Source organism: Sorex araneus, chromosome 3, assembly GCF_027595985.1.
Source record: "Sorex araneus isolate mSorAra2 chromosome 3, mSorAra2.pri, whole genome shotgun sequence".
NCBI lineage: Eukaryota > Metazoa > Chordata > Mammalia > Eulipotyphla > Soricidae > Sorex > Sorex araneus.
Window position 1 is genome coordinate 174,686,790 of NC_073304.1, and position 17,883 is coordinate 174,704,672.

The following is a 17,883-nucleotide window of genomic DNA, read 5'->3' on the forward strand; positions in this document are numbered from 1 at the left end:
ACGCAACTCGGAGATCCTTTTGGCTGCGATTTATTCAGGAACTTTCTCATGCGTTAGAGAAGAAATCAGGAACGGGGACGAGGAGTAAGGAGGAAAGGGGACGCATGAGGGAGAACCGACTAGCTAGGTGACCTCCCCCCTTATATACCTCTCGCTGCCTGCTTACGCCCACGTGTCTGCATCTGATAGGTTAGTTACAGCTTATGGGCGTGGCAAGACATCCTGTTTCCTTATTAGGAGTTGTTTTCGAAGCACCGTGCAATTAACAAGAAACAGGTGTTGTTTACGGAAGCATGGTCCTGTGGAGGCTCTCCACATTAAGGTTTTTGATTTGGGGCCGCATTCGACAGTGCTAAGTGCTTGCTCCTGGCTCTTCACTGAGGAATCACGCCTGGTGGGTTTGGGGTCCTGGCACTTCCCATGTGCTGGGAATTGAGCCCAATTTGGTCCTGTGCAAGGCAGGCGCATTCCCGGCTGTACTATCTCTCCAGTCCAGGAAGCCGTTTCAAAAAATAGATTCTTTATTATCAAACATGAATTTTTCAATTTGCTTTCTAAGTCTTGGGAAGTTCTTTTAATTCTGAATCAGTGATAGAAAAGTTCTGTCAGAAAGTGAGCAATACTAAATTACAATAGTAAAGAGCTAAAAGGGATAGAGTTTCATATGATATTTATTACACATCCTGTACTACTGAGATCTCAGGTTCTTCACTGGGAGTGACTTGCTTGGAAGCACTTGAGGTCTGTTACATACTTGAGTCCAGAATGGAAACAATTAACACTGTCTTACCAGTTTTCCTCCTCTCTTCATACATACAATTCCCAGAGGAAAATGTCAACAGGAAATTATTCCACAATGACTGAGTTCATCCTAGAGGGACTAGGGGTACGTCCTGAACTCCAACTCCCACTCTTCCTACTCTTCCTTGGAATCTACATGGTCGCCGAGGTAGGGAACCTGGGCATGATCACACTCATAGGTATCAGCTCGCAACTCCACACCCCTATGTACTATTTCTTCTGAAGCTTGTCCTTCATTGACCTCTGTCAATCCACTATCATCACCCCCAAAATGCTGGTGAATTTTGTGGCTGAGAAGAACATGATCTCCTACCTAGAATGCATGACTCAGCTCTACTTCTTCCTTGTGTTTGTCATATCCGAAAGTCACATGTTAGCTGCCATGGCATATGACCGCTATGTTGCCATATGTAACCCCTTGATTTACAATGTCACCATGTCCTATCAGGTCTGCTCTTGTCTGGTATTCGGGGTGTACAGCATGAGTGTCATTGGAGCTACAGTTCATACGGGCTGTATGCTAAGGCTACACTTTTGCAAAGTTGATAGAATCAACCATTACTTCTGTGACCTTTTCCCACTACTGGAACTCTCCTGCACCAGCACTTATATCAATGAGGTGATGGTTTTGTGCTTCAGTGCTTTCAACATTCTTGCTCCTACCCTGACCATTCTTGGCTCCTACATCTTCATCATTGCCAACATCCTCCGCATTCGCTCCACGGAGGGCAGGTCCAAAGCCTTCAGCACCTGCAGCTCCCACATCTCAGCCGTGTCTGTCTTCTTTGGCTCTGCCGCCTTCATGTACCTACAGCCGTCATCCGTGAGCTCCATGGACCAAGGGAAAGTGTCCTCTGTGTTTTACACCACAGTTGTGCCCATGCTGAACCCTCTGATCTACAGTGTCAGGAATAAAGATGTCAAAGTTGCCCTGAATAAGATCCTTAAAAAGAGGAGCACCCAGTGAAAATAAATATATTTATAATTTTCTGAGAAGTTTTGGTAAAGATACTGAATGGTCACAATGAATGAGATTGTTGCTACTTCCAGATACTTAAAGAAAAGTGCAAAAGCAGGATGAGTATCACAGTGTAGACACAGCGAGAGCAGCCGGGTTCTGAGACACCAGAGCCCATCTGCCCTTAGCAGCCCCACCCCATTCATTTTCTCTAAGTATTTTTTTAATCCTCCAGAGGCTTCATCAGACAGAGCATACCTAGTATGCATGTCGTTTATTAGGTAAGAAATGTTGTCTTGATTCATGAAATAATTCCATCTGGTCAGTATCTTTTTTTTTTTTTTTTTTTTTTTTTTTTTGCTATTTGGTTCACATCCGGCATTGCAAAGGGGTTATTCCTGCTCATTACCTCAGGAATTACTCCTGGCAGTTCTTGGGGGACCATATGGGATCTGAGAATCGAATGAATCCAGGTAGCTCTGTGCAAGGCAAATGCCCTACTCATGGTGCTATTGCTCTAGCCCAGGTCAGTATCTTTTTATATTTTATATTCCCAATTCTGATATGCCTCACCTTGTTTACTGATAGCAAGCAAAAACAATACTTATAAAAGCAGTCTCTAAAATTAATCATTTTAGCCCTTATAAATCTATACAATTTAATTAATCATTAATACCAAGTGCACAGATTGATTTAAATAATGTAGAAGCATATAAATAATAATAAGGTAGCACTTAGCACTGTAGTACTGTAGTCCCATTGTTCTTCCATTTGCTTGTCGGGCACCAGTAATGTCTCCATTGTGAAACTTCTTGTTACTGTTTTGGCATATCGAATACGCCGCGGGGAGCTTGCCAGGCTCTGCTGTGTGGGTGGAATACTCTTGGTAGCTTGCCGGGCTCTCTGAGAGGGATTAAGGAATCAAACCCAGCTCGGCTGCATGCAAGGCAAATGCCCTATCCGCTGTGCTACTGGTCCAGTTCCAATTATAAGGTCACTATCACTGTCACTTTCATCCCGTTGCTCATCAGTTTGTTCGAGCAGGCACTAGTAACATCTCTCATTTTCAGACTTATTGTTACTGTGTTTGGCAGATCCAATATGCCATGGGTAGCTTGCCAGGCTCTGCCGTGTGGGCGCAATACTCTCGGTAGTTTGCCAGGCTCTCCCAGAGGGGTGGAGGAATCGAACAGGGGTATTATTATTATTTTATATATTTTTTCTTATTTTCCATCTTTAATAAAATTGCTTCTAAAATTGAAAATAGATGAACAAACAGCACCTCCTAAGGTGATCCATTTGGTAAACCCCCCTCCCACACACGCACTCTGGCATGTTAGACTGAAAGAGTCTCTCAGCCTTTGGCAGCAGAGGCCCCAGGTTCTCAGATTGTGATGATTGTTGCCTTAGGCTAAACTGCATACATCAAGAAAACAAAGGACAAGCAGTCTTTACCAAAGTCAATGAGGTTAACTCCTTCTATTGTCAGAAGAATGTTATTCCCTTTGACATCACTGTGGATGATTCAGTTGCTGTGCAAATGTTGCAGGCCCTGAATGATGTCCACCTCCAACAAAACCAGAAAGAGAAGGTGGAAATTGAATGGTTACTGTACTACTTTTAATATACAAAACTATATTAAAAGTCTGCATCTGCAGGGATATCTCCCTGCTCTTACAAAACTCTGCATACTGCCAAGTAATTTTCCTATTGTTAATGTACCAGAGGAATCCAAGTGATGATGAAGAACCCCTTTGCTGTTATTCCGGCTAAAGGGACATATGCCCCCTCCCTTTTTATTTTTTAAATGTGTTTAATTATTTTATATTATTATATCACAAGCAGCTATACTGGTGGGGAAGAGCCTGGTCTAATAGGGTGCATTATGTGCTTCTGAATATATATATTTTTGTTGTGGGTACTACCCTTAGCAGTGTGTGAGTGAACTGATGGTGCTGATGTTCTCACACGTGACACCTCAAGGACAAGGGAGACAGTACAAGGGTTAAGGCACTTGCCTTACATACTGTCAACCATGATTTGATCCAGGTATGGTTATCTGGATCATATCCAGGCATATGGTTATCTGAGCCCTGCCAGGAGCGACTCCTGAGCACAGAGTCAGGAGTACACCCTGTTCACTGCCAGTTTGGCCCCCAAAAGTCAAAAAACAAAAAAACCCACAATATAGGACACCTCAGTGGCAGCCTTCATCTTGCTCCACCCAAGCAAAACTTGAGGTGAGGGAGAGGAGGCCGTTCTTTCCATGAAAGTGAGAGCAAATGCCCTTCTTGACTTTCTAGATAATATTGGGTCTAATTTTCCATGGAAACATTACTGTAGTGGATGGATCTGTCTCCAGTGCTCATGGGTATGCACATTTTCAGGTGACTTACATGCACATGTCCTTTATACCAATATCCACTTTATTATCTTAGTGTTTTGCCAGATTTGTATGTAACTTTCATTCCTCTTTCCAGCACTTAAAAAACACCTACTACATTTTGTACTGTATTGATGGCCAAGAGATAAAAATAAGTATTTGAGAATGTTTGGTTAATGAAAGCACTCCTTTATCTCCAGTAACTATTAAAAAGGATAAAAAATAACCATCTCTATGGGGGTCAGAGTGATGGAGCAGTGGGTAGGGTGCTTGCATTGCACTGGCAGACTCAGGTTTCATCCCCAGCATCCCCTATGGCCCCCTGAGCACCACCAGGAGTGATCCCTGGCATAGAGCCAGGAGAGAGCCCTGAGCACTGCCAGTGTGCCCAAAAGACCGAAAATCATACAAATTCAAAGCAAAAACAAAACATCTGCACCGCCTGTCATCATTGAGAATTGGAAAAGACTTGTTATTAAAATATTATAATAAGTGTTAGTTATATTCCAAAACAGAGCTGGAACTCTACTGAGCAAATGGAGATAAAGGACTTTGAAGGCTCCAAATGAAAAAAATATCAGAAATGCACAGGATGTCCTGGCATCTATAAGAAGGAATGCTAGCAATTTGAATCACCGAAGAGAACACCACAAAGTGATAGCAGCAGTCTAACACTGTGTACAAGGAGAAACTCAGACAATGTTCCCAGAGTTTGCCTCTCTTCTGTCAATCTAAGCATTCTAATACATTGTAAAATGAAACAGATTATGAATAACTAACATTTCCAAGGGTCATCTATGTCACCAGATGATTTTTTTTTTATTAGTGAATCACCGTGAGGTACAGTTACAGGCTTAGAAACTTTCTTGCTTGTGTTTCAGTCATACAATGATTGAGTATCCATTCTTCCACCAGTGCCCATTTTCCACGACCAATGGTCCCAGCATCCCTCCCACCACCTCCACCCTGTCCTCACCACCGCTCCCCACCTCTCCCTTTTGCTCCTTCTCTTCTTTTGGGTGTTGTGTTATGCAATAGAGGTATTGAGCAGCCATCATGTTCAGTCTATGATCTACTTTTGGCACACATCTTTCAGCCCGAATGGGTCCTCCCAACATCCTTTACTTGGTGTTCCCTTCTCTATCTGAGCTACTTTTTCCTCCAGAATGTGAGGCTGATTTCCAAGCAGTGGAACAGACCACCTGGTCCTTATCTCTACTACTCTTGGGTGTTATTCTCCCATTCTGTTACTTTATATTCCACAGATGAGTGCAACCTTTCTATGTCTGTCCCTCTCTTTCTGACTCATTTCACTTAACATGATGCTTTCCATATTGATCCACCTATATGCAAAGTTCATGACTTCATCTTTTCTAACAGCTGCATAGTATTCCATAGTGTAGATGTATCAAAGTTTCTTTAACCAGTCATCTGTTCTTGGGCACTTGTGTTTTTTCCAGATTCTGGCTATTGTGAACAGTGCTGCAATGAACATATTGGTGCAGATGTCATTTTGACTATACTTTTTGCCTTCTGGGATATATTCCCAGAAGTGGTATTGCTGGGTAAAATGGGAGTTCAATTTCTAATTTTTGAGAATAAACAATAATTTTTCAAAAGGGCTGAACCAGTCGGCATTCCCACCAGCAGTGAAGGAGAGTCCCTGTTTCCCCACATCCGTGCCAACACTGGTTGCTTTTGTTTTTTTGGATGTGGGCCAGACTCTGTGGTGTGAGATAATATCTTATTGTTGTTTTGATTTGCATCTCCCTGATGATTAGTGATGAGGAGAATTTCTCATGTGCCTTTTAGCCAATTGAATTTCTTCTTTGAGAAAGTATCTGTTCATTTCATCACCCCATTTTTTAATGGGTTTGGATGTTACTTTCTTATGGAGTTCAGGCAGCGCTTTGTATACCATTGATATCAATCCCTTTTTGGATGGATATTGGGTGAATATCCTTTCACATTCTGTAGACTGTCTTTGTATTATTATTGTGAGATTGTAACCCAAACATGAAAGCTTGTAACTATCTCACAGTGATTCAATCTGATTTAATTAAAGAGAAAAGATAGCCCCATTTGTGTTTCTCGGTTTTGACTTCATTCATGCCCCTTACACACTTGGAACTGTTCACTTGATAAAAATTTGGATGTTTCCAAATTTCACAGTTTGGAAAATTTTGAAATTCCAATGGCAAACACAACTCTATGTTAGCTAGGCATTTCTAGCCACAAGTGATTTTTTTCTTGTAGTGCATTTTTAAAATTTATTATTTTTTTTTTAGTGAATCACCATGAGACAAAGTTACAGACTTACAGGTTTTCATGCTTATGTTTCAGTCATACAATAATCGAGAACCCATCCCTCCACCAGTGCCCATTTTACATCACCAATGGTCCCAGCATCCCTCCCACCACCTTCACCCTGTCTCCTTTACCCCACCCTGCCTCTGTGGCAGGGCATTCCAATTTGCTTGTTCTCTCTTTTTGGTTGTTTTGGCTTGCTACATAGGTTAAGTAGGCATCATGTTCAGTCTATTTTCAGCCTGCATCTCCCATCCATAGTGGGCCAGCCTAGCACTCTTTGCTTGATGATCCTTTCTCTATCCGAGCTGCTTCTTCAAATAGAATGTGAGGTCAGCTTGCAAGATGTGAAATACTCCTCTTGGTACTTATCTCTAATATTCTTGGGTGTTAGTCTCCCATTCTGTTATTTTATATTCCACAGATAAATGCAATCTTTCTATGTCTGTCCCTCTCTTTCTGACTCATGTCACTTAACATGATACTTTCCATGTTGATCCACCTATTTGCAAAGTTCATGACTTCATCTTTTATAACAGCTGCATAGTATTCCATTGTGTAGATGTACCAAAGTTTCTTTAACCAGTCACATGTTCTTGGGCACCTGAATTTTTCCAGATTCTGGCTATTGTGAACAGTGTTGCAATGAACATATTGGTGCAGATGTCACTTTTACAATACTTTTTGGCATCTCTGGGATATGTTCCCAGAAGTGGTATTGCTGGGTCAAATGGGAGCTCAATTTCTAATTTTTTGAGAAGCGTTCATACTGTTTTCCAAAAGGGCTGAACCAGTCTGCATTCCCACCAGCAGTGAAAGAGAGTCCCTTTCTCCCCACATCCACGCCAACCAACACCAGTCGCTTTTGTTCTTTTGGATGCGGGCCAGACTCTGTGGTGTAAGATGGTATCTCATTGTTGTTTTATCTGTATCTCCCTAATGATTAGTTATGAGGAGCATTTTTTCATGTGTCTTTTCGCCATTCGGATTTCTTCCTTTAGAAAATTTCTGTTTATTTCATTGCCCCATTTTCTGATGGGGTTGGATGTTTTCTTCTTGTAGAGTTCAACCAGTGTCTTGTAATCATGATACCCACCCCTTATCCGATGGGTATTGGGTGAATATCCTTTCCTATTCTGTAGACTGTCTTTGTATTCTGGTCGCTGTATCTTTTGAGGTAAAGAAGCTTCTCAGTTTAAGATAGTCCCATTTTTTATCTCTATTTCCACTTGCCTGGTCAGTGGTGAGTCCTCTTTGAAGAAACCGTTAGCTTTAATGTCATGGAGGGTTTTGCCGACCTTGTCTTCAATGTACCCTATGGATTCTGGTCTAATGTTGAGGGCTTTAATCCATTTTGATCTGACTTTTGTGCATGGTGTTAGGTATAAGTCTTAGCCACTTTTTTGCATGTAGCTGTCCAGTGTTGCCAACACCATTTGTTAAAGAGGATTTCCTTGCTCCACTTTACATTTCTCGCTTCCTTATCAAAGATTAGATGATTCTATATTTGAGGTTGTGTGTAAGGATATTCTACCCTGTTCCTTTGGTCTACTGCTCTGCTTTGTTCCAGTACCATGCAGTTTTAATTATTGCCACTTTGTAGTAGAGCTTGAGGTTGGGGAAGGTGATGCCTCTCATCTACTTTTTCCCCAAAATTGCTTTAGCCATTCATGGGCCTTTGTTGTTCCCTATGAATTTTAGGAGTATTTGGTCCACTTCCTTGAAGAATGTCATGGGTATCCTTATAGGGATCGCATTGAATCTGTATAATGCTTTGAGAAGTATTGCCATTTTGACAATGTTAATTCTCCCAATCCATGAACAGGGGATGTGCTTCCTCGTGTCCTCTTTTATTTCGTGAAGTACCGTTTGGTAATTTTCTCTGTACAGGTCCTTCACCTCCTTAGTTAAGTTGTTTCCATGGTACTTGATTTTCTGAGTCATGATTGTGAACAGGATTGCTTTTTTTATATCACTTTCTTCTATCTCATTATTTGCATATAGTAAAGCCATGGACTTTTAGGTATAGATTTTATAGTCTGCAACTTTACTATAAAAGTGTATTGTTTCGAGGAGTTTCTTGGTAGAGGCTTTGGGGTTCTCTAAATATAATATTATATCATCTGCGAAGAGTGAGAGCTTGATTTCTTCCTTTCTTATCTGGATGCTCTTAATGTCTTTTTCTTGCCTAATCTCTATTGCAAGTACTTCCAGTACTATATTGAACAGAAGTGGTGAGAGTGAGCATCCTTGCCTTGTCCCTTTTCTTAGAGGGAAGGCCCTTAGTTTTTCCCCATTGAGGATAATGCTTGCTATAGGCTTGCAGTAGATGACTTTGACTATATTGAGGAAGTTCCTTTCTATGCCCATTTTGGTGAGTGTTTTCATCATGAACGGGTGTTGGATCTTGTCAAATGCTTTCTCTGCATCTATTGATATGATCATATGGTTTTAATCTTTTCTTTTGTTGATATGGTGCATTATGTTGATTGACTTTCAAATGTTGAACAATCCTTGCATCCCCAGGATGAATCCCACTTGGTCATTGGTGTATGATCTTTTGGGTGAGTTGCTGGATTCTGTTCGCTAATATTTTGTTGAGAATCTTCGCATTCATGTTCATCAGAGATATTGGCCTATAGTTTTCTTGTTTTGTGGTGTCTCTGTTTGCTTTTGGTATTAGGGTGATATGTGCCTCATAGAAGCTAGGAGTCTTTCTGTTTCCTAGATTTCCTGGAAAAGCTTAAAAAGAACTGGCAATGTGTCCTCTTTAAATGATTGAAAGAATTCACTAGTGAATCCACTGGACCTGGACTTTTGTTTCTGGGGAGACTTTTGATTACAGTTTCAATTTCCTTGATAGTAATAAGTTTATTTAGGTATTCCAAAACATCCTGGTTCAGACTTGGGAAGCTATAAGAATCCAGGAATTTATCCATTGTTCTATATTCTCTTATTTCATGGTTTATAGACTTTCAAAGCAGTCTCTGATGTTCTTTAGAATTTCTTTGGTTTCTGTTGTGATATCCCCCTTTCATTTCTGATTTGGTTATTAGAGTTCTCTCTCTCTTTCTTTGTGAGTCTTGGTAGTTAGTGGTTTTTCAAACCTATTCATTTTCCCCAGCTCTCAGATTCATTAATCATTCGAATTTTTTTTTTGGTTTCCATATATTGATTTCTGCTCTAAGTTTTATTATTTCTTTCCTTGTGCCTGGTTTAGACTCCTTTCGTTGGTCCTTTTCTAAGGTCTAGAGCTGTGAGGTCAGGTTATTTATGTGGGCCCTTTCTTCCTTCCTGAGATATGCTTGCAGATCTATAAATTTTCCCCTTAACACAGCTTTAGCTTGTCCCATAGGTTCTGGTAGCTCGTGTCTTCATTCTCATTTGTTTCCGGGTACCCTTTGATTTCTTTCTGATTTTCTCCTTGACCTTTGTTCAACATTGAGTTGTTTAATTTCCAGGTGTATGGTTTGGTCCTCTGAGTCTGTGCATGATTAACTTCTATCTTCAGTGCATCATGGTCTGAGAAGATAGATATACAACTTCTAGCTTCCTGATTCTATGCAGGTATGCTTTATGGCCCGGCACATGATCTCTTTTGGAGAATGTTCCGTGTGCACTGGAAAAGAATGTGTATTCTTTTTTATGGGGATGCAAAGCCCTGTATAGATCTATTAGCTCTCTCTCTTCTATTTCTTCCTTCAAGGCCAGTGTTTCCTTGCTGAGTTTTGATCTTGTTGATCTATCCAGAGGTGATAAGGTGGTGTTAAAGTCTCCAACTACTATTGTGTTGCTAGGAATGTCCTCTCTAAAATCTGTTAGCAGTTGTTTTATGTATTTGGGTGGTCCCTCATTAGGTGCATATATGTTTAGGAGTGTGAGTTCTTCCTGCTGTACACATCCGTTGATAAATAATAAATGACCTTTGATGTCCCTTCTAATCTTTTCAACCTGAAATGTACATTGTCTGATACTAGTATGACACCCCGGCTTTTTTGAGGGAGTTGTTTGCTTGCAGGATTGTTTTCCATCCTTTGACTTTGAGTCTGTGTTTACTCTGTTTGTTCAGTTGTGTTTCTTGCAGACAGCAGAATGTTGGGTTTAATTTCCGGATCCAATTTGCCACTTTGTGTTTCTTGATCCGTGTGTTTAGACCATAGAGGTTGAGAGAGATTATTGTCCTCGAGTTTTGTGCCATCTTTCTGTAGGAGTTTGTTGTGCTTGTAGGGGTTTTTCATTTCTTACAGAAGCCCCTTTAGTCCTTCTTTGAAGTTTTGTTTTGAGTCTATGAAGTTCCTGAGCTGTTGTTTTTCCATGAAATTGTATATGGTTCCTTCGAGTTTGAGTGAGACCTTAGCCAGATAAAGTATTCATGGTGAGGCATTCATTTCATTGAGTTTTTTCACTATATCCCACCATTGTCTTCTGGCTTAACCGGTTTCCTCTGATAAGTCTGCTGTGAATCTAAGGGGTGCTCCTTTGTATGTGATTTCGTTTTTTTACTTTGCTGCTTGCATTATTGTGTCCCTATCCATGGCATCTATCATTCTGACTATGATATGTCTTGGAGTCTTTTTATTAGGGTCTCTTCTAGCTGGCACCCTTCAGGCTCCTAACATATGAACATCTGCATTATAGCTCTGGGAACTTTTCAGCAATAATTTCTTTAACTGTGGCTTTCTCATTAGGGTTGCCTCCCTGTCCTTCTGGAACTCCAATCATTCTTATGTTATTTCTCTTGGCATCATTCCCTAGGACTCTGATTCGCCCTAGAGCTATTTTGAGGTCTTTTCCAATTGTTTTTTTGTAGGCTGTGGGCTTTCTTCTGCTCATCTTCAAGCTCACTAATTCTATCTTCAGCTGTAGCCATTCTACTATTGAGGGCTCCCACTGTGTTTTTTGTTTTGTCTACAGTGTCTTTTATTTGTGACATTTCTGAATGCAGCTTTCCTATTTCTGCTCTCATTTCTTCCCAAAATTTCTTCGTTGACTGTTCCACCGTTTTTTTACGTTCAATGAACATTCTCAGAATTTCTTCTCTTAATTCTTTATTGGAGAGTTCATATTTTTGGGAAACCCCTGCTGATGCTTCTGGACTCTTTTCTTTGTCCTCTCCTTGCTGTGGCGATTTGTGCTGTTTCTTCATACTGTCACAGTTGTATGGAGGTGGGACCTTCCAGTTCACCAGAGCTAATCTCTCTGTTTGTGAGGTTTCGATATTCTGGTGCAATTGAAGTAGGCTAGTGGCTTATTTGTCTTTTGTGTTTGAGGTAGCTGGGGAGAGCTCCATAAAGTTAGGTAATGTGGATTGAGAAGTCTGTCAAGTATACTAAAACCGGAAAATAACTGAAGCCTCCCCCGGAGACCATGCCCCCCTCTCCCTCTGCCCCCCCCCAGCGGAGGCCACGCCCATTACCACAGAGGCCACGCCCCTTTGCCCACTGGTCAGTGGTTGAGACAAGGTCCTGGGTCCATGGGCAGAGCATGCAGGAACCGAGAGCTGGGAAGCTCAGTGAGGGGAGTGGGCAGCTGAATCTCTTGTAGTCCATTTTATGATTAAAAAAAAATAATTGAGATTCTCTGACTTACAATGCTGTTGCTTCTCAGCCTTTTGGCTAAGACCAAGTAAGTTATGGTGCTGTTATGATGGTTTTTCATTCATTTAATTCCAACACCATACCCATTATTAGCAGTGTGCGCACCTCCTGCCCCGAAAGATCCTAATGGTCATCCTTTCTCTTCCCCTTCTGCCTCCACCCCTGCCATCTCCCAACTCCATTGTGTGAATCAGTTATCCTGGTGTGTGGCCTCTGGCCCTCTGTTGCTACCTTTGCTTTTTATCTTTTGTTTTTTTTTTTTTTTTTGCTTTATGGACCATATGGGATGCTGGAAATCGAACCCGGGTCGCAGGCATACAAGGCAAACGCTCTACCCGCTGTGTTATCACTCTAGCCCCTGCTGTTTATCTTTAAGCCTCATTCATCTCTCTTTATTTCACAAGAGAGATTATTCCACATCAGGCAATTCTCAGGCCTATTTTGGATTTATTCTATAGCAATGAAGTCTCTTCCCTCTTCTGGAATTCTTTACTATTAATGCATGTTGTGGAAATTATCTGTATTAAAGATTACCACATTCTTAATAAAAATGGCTTTGAGGGCCAAGAGATAATACCATGGGTAGGGTTCTGGCTTTGCATGTAGTCAAGCCAGGTTCAATCTTCAGCACTAAATACAATCCCCTGAGCTGAGCCAGGCTCTGCCATGTGAGGAAGATACTCTGGGTAGCTTGCCCAGCTCTCTGAGAGGGGTGGAGGAACTGAACCCAGGTCGGCTGCATACAAAAAAAAGTAGTGTTCCCTCACTGGAAGGAAGCACCTGAAAACTACAGATCTTGTCTACCCGTAAGTCCCTTTCACAAGGATTTAGTGACAGGGTAATATTTGCGTGATGGGGGCTGTGCAATAAACTGATTCTCTGGACATGCATCCAAGTGAGACATTGGCCTTTAATCATTCAGGAAAGAAATGGAGACTGGTGGTGAGGAATAACTCACAGTAGCTTTCCCTCTGAAATATGTGCAAGTATCTTCAATTATATTTATTTCTCAAGAATTAAGCATTTGAATTTAGACTTGTATCTAAATAGCAATGTGAAAGTTTATCTAAAACAGTCTGATACACAAATAAAAAATACATTAATGATGTAATAACTGTTAAGATCTGCAAAAATGCTATAGCCATGCTGGGTGGAATGCTTTCTATATGCCAATAACACTGGGTGCATTTCTTGGTTTTGACTTCATTCGTGCCCATTCCTCACTTGGAACGTTTACTTGATGAAAATTTGGGTTTTTCCAAATGTCACAGTTTCGCAAATAGGGAAATTAAAATGGCAAACACAACTCCATATTACCTAGGCATTTCTAGTCACATCAATTGTGTTTCTTTTTCTTTTTTTTTTTTTTTTAGCTTCTACTTATGTTAGGTGAAGGCAGATGGACCTAGTAATTATTCTTTTAAGTACATTTGAAGTTGGGCGGCTACCTTTAATAAACTTATCACACTGCCTTTAGGGAAATATTAGGCTATGAAACAAATACACTTGCTACGCTACCTACAGAATAAAAGAAATCCAGAAATGACTTTGCATCAAGAAAATTACTTTTTTCAAAAGGGCAAATAGAAAGGAATAAAGGGATTCAAGGTACAATCTGAGTTTCAGAGTAGAAAGTTACAAATGAAGTAAGAAAGATATTTTTAATGCAGCAAGAGGTTTTAACTTTTATTAATTTATCAATTAAATTTTTAATAGGGAATCACTGTGAGGTACAGTTACAAACTATGAACTTTCATGTTTGCATTTGGTTTACATCCCTCCACCGGTGCCAATTCTCCCCCACCAATGTTCCAAGTATCCGTCCCACCACCCTCACCCCAACACCCACCACCCCACCCTGCCTCTTCGGCAGGGCATTCCCTTTTGTTCTCTCTCCTGTTGGGTGCTGTAGTTTGCAATAGATATTGAGTGGCCATCATGCTTGATTTATAGTCTACTTTTGGTATGCAGTTTTCAACCGGAGTGGGTCCTCCCAACATTCTCTACTAGGTGTTCCCTTCTCTATCTCAGCTGCCTTTTCCCCCAGCAAGTGAGGCCAATTTACAAGCTGTGGGGTAGACCTCCTGGTTCTTATCTCTACTAAACTTGGGTGTTAGTATCCCATTCTGCTACTTTATATTCCACATATGGGTGCAATCTTTCTATGTCTGTCTCTTTCTTTCTGACTCATTTCACTCAACATGATACTTTCCATGTTGATCCACTTTTATGCAAATGTCATGACTTTATCTTTTCTAACAGCTGCATAGTATTCCATTGTGTAGAAGTACCAAAGTCTCTTTAAACAGTATTCTGCTTTTGGGCACTACGGTTTTTTCCAGATTTGGTTATTGTAATTAGTGCTGCAATGAACATAGAAATGCAGATGTCATTTCTACTATACCTTTTTGCCTCTCTGGGATATATTCCCAGGAGTGGTATTGCTGGGTCAAATGGAAGCTCAATTTCCAATTTTTTGAGAATTGTCCATATTGTTTTCCAAAAGGGCTGAACAAGTCGGCGTTCTCACCAGCAGTGAAGGAGAGTCCCTTTCTCCCCATATCTGCGCCAACAGGTTGCTATTGTTTTTTTGGATGTGGGCCTGTCTCTGTGGTTGCGTAATATCTCATTGTTGTTTTGATCTGCATCTCCCTGATGATTAGTGATATAGATCATTTTCTCATGTGCCTCTCAGCCATTTGGTTTTCTTCTTTTGGAAAGTTTCTGTTCATTTCATCACCCCAGTTTTTGATCGGGTCAACAGTTTTATTCTTGTAGAGTTCAACCAGTGCCTTGTATATCCTACATTAAGTGTTTTTTTCTTATAGTCCATTTTATGATTTAAAAAAATTAATTGAGATTCTGTGACTTACAATGCTCTTCTGATGGTTTCTCATGCATTTTACTCCAACACCATATCCATCAGCAGCGTGCCCACCTCTTGCCCCCAAAGATCCCAATGCCCATCATTTCTCTTTCCCTTCTGCCCCCACCCCTGCTACCCCCCAACTCCACTGTGTCAATCAATTTCCCTGGCCCTCTGTTGATACCTTTGCTTTTTATCTTTAAGTTTCACATACGAGGGATCATTCTACATCATGCAACTCTTAGCCCCATTTTTGATTAATTCTAATTCATTCTATAGCAATGAAGTCTCTTCTGGCATCATTTACTATTAATGCATGTTGTGGAAATTATCTGTATTAAAAATCACTGCAGCGCAAGTGTGGAAAGGTCTGACTACAGCTGAATCTCAACAAGACAATGCTCATGAAAAATGAACTGGTCCCTGACACTACATTTGCTCTCTGTGGACCAAACATCTCCAAATGCAGCAGTTATGTGTTCCTGGGTCGAGAACTCAACATTTGGAAGGTCTTGGTGGCAATATTGTGCATGAGGAAGAGAGCAGCGTGGAATGCCTTCAAGAGCATTGAAGAAGTGGCTAAGAAGATGAAGAACATCTGATCTGGGCACATCTTTTCGATTGCATCGTTCTTCTTGTACTAACATACGCCTCTGAAACCTGGGTCCTAAACAAACAGGATAAAACGCTATTTGTGTATCCAAAAGAGGACTCAAAAGAGCTATGCTAAGAGTATCATGTCTCACTCAAGTGAGAGAAGGAATCCGGAGTTCTGACCTCTGTCGAAGGTCAAGAATCAAGAACACTGTCTCATTTGCCAAGGCATCAAAAATCAGATGGGCAAACATATAATGCAATTCACAGATGACCACTGGACTAGAGCTGCTACTGACTGGATTCCAAGGCACGTCAAAAGACCACGTGGCCGCCCACCAACGAGATGGTCAGACTTCTTCATCAAAACCCTGAATGAATGTTCTGAGGCTCTTCCTGTTCCTGGAGCAAGCATTTACCATTGGCTACACTAGCATGAGACAGGCATAAATGGAGATGTTACTGGCGCCTGCTCGAGCAAATCGAAGATAAATTGGATCACAAGTGATACAAGTGTGAAAAATTACCACATTCTTTTTTTAATTTTAAAATTTTATTTTCATAAGGTTGTTCACATTGATTACATTCAATATTTCAACATCAATCCCACCATCATTACACCTTTCCATCACCATTATTTCAATTTTTAAATTTTTATTCTTTAATTTTATTATATTTTTAAAATTTATTTATTTTTTAATTAGTAAATCACCGTGAGAGTACAGTTACAGATTTATACATTTTCGTGCTCGTGTTTCCCTCATACAATGTTCTAGAATCCATCCCTTCACCAGTGCCCATTCTCCACCAACAATAAACCCAGCATCCTTCCCACCCCCCAATCCCATGTCTCCCCACCCCACCCTGCCTCTGTGGCAGGATATTCCCTTTTGTTCTCTCTCTCCAATTGGGTGTTGTGGTTTGCAATAGGGGTGTTAAGAGGCCATCTTGTTAAGTCTCTAGTCTGTATTCAGCACGCATCACACTTCCCCCATGTGGCCTCCAACCACATTTTACTTGGTGTTCCCTTCTCTATCTGAGCTGCCTTTTCCCCAGAATGTGAAGCCAGCTTCCAAGACATGGAGTCAAATGTCTGGTACTTATTTCTACTATTTTGGGGTGTTAGTCTCCTACTCTGCTAATTTATCTAAATTACCACATTATTATTAAAAATGGCTTTGAGGGCTGAGAAATAGTATTATGGGTAGGGTGCTTGTTCTGAATTATTACCCCAGAACCATAACACCCAATTAAATACAGATATAAATTCTCAACTGATAATTACCTACTTGTTTCTAAATATTATCTACTTATAATAAAAAATGAGTGGACTACATGATGTCAAAGTTTAAAATGTGAACAATTCTATCCCTACTAAAAATAAGACAATTTGTTAGGATGTGTTCTCTAACACCAGCTATTCACAGTAGAGATTATGAAACAAGAGCCAAATGACACTGGTAAATACACAATCTCAACCCCCATTCATGACCAGAAGCTCAATTTCATTTTTACTCATGTCTACTGCTGTTTCCTTGTTTTGGTATTGCAGAGTGCCACATGTTAACTGTCATGGCATATGATCACTAGGTCACCATCTGTAGCCCCCTGCTCTATAATGTCATCATGTCCCCTCACATCTGCTTCCTGCTCACCATGACAGTTTATATTTTGAGCATTTTTGGCTCTTCAGTCCATACAATCTTTATGTTAAGCCTGTCTTTCTGTAAAACCGATGTGGTCAACGATTATTTCTGCGATCTCTTCCCACTCTTAGAGCTATCCTGCTCCAGCATCCATATCAATCAATTATTGGTTCTTTTACTCACAATTATTTGTTCTCTTACTGAGTGCACTTAACACCCTGACACCTGCAATGACAATCCTTGCTTCCTATGTCTTCATCGTTCTCCGCATTTACTCCAAAGCCTTCATCGTATGCAGCTTCCACATGATGGCGGTCATGATCTCCTATGGCTCTGCCGCCTTCACGTATCTGCAGCCGTCATCTGTGAGCTCCATGTTCCACCGCAAAGTGTCCTCTGTCTTTTGGAGATCCAGAGAAAGAGTCTTACCTGCTCTCTGATTTCCTGTCTAAGTCAAACCTCAATCTTCTGTGTTATCAGTGTCTTCTCCCTGCAAGAATGTGGCAGCAATGGTTAGCTTCTTTTTAGTAGAGATTCTCTTTCTAGCTAATAGAAAAATTCTGGCTACAGCTTGCATCCGTGATAGTCTTAGAAGCCAATAGCTCCACCCAATAAATTATTACCAGGCCTAAACACCTGAATTTTGCAAACTGTTTTTTTTTTTGCCTTCTGGTGGATGTTGGACATTGTCAATGTTAGCACAGAATTCCAAAAGTTCCCCGACTTTAGAG

At 40.7% G+C, this 17,883-nt stretch overlaps 2 pseudogenes; both read left to right on the plus strand.

The window, feature by feature from the left end:
• The first annotated feature begins 823 nt into the window (after positions 1-823).
• LOC101542929 (olfactory receptor 150-like) lies at positions 824-1,768 on the plus strand (annotated as a pseudogene).
• A 258-nt stretch (positions 1,769-2,026) lies between these two features.
• LOC101543204 (putative olfactory receptor 8G2) lies at positions 2,027-17,592 on the plus strand (annotated as a pseudogene).
• Positions 17,593-17,883: the final 291 nt, after the last annotated feature.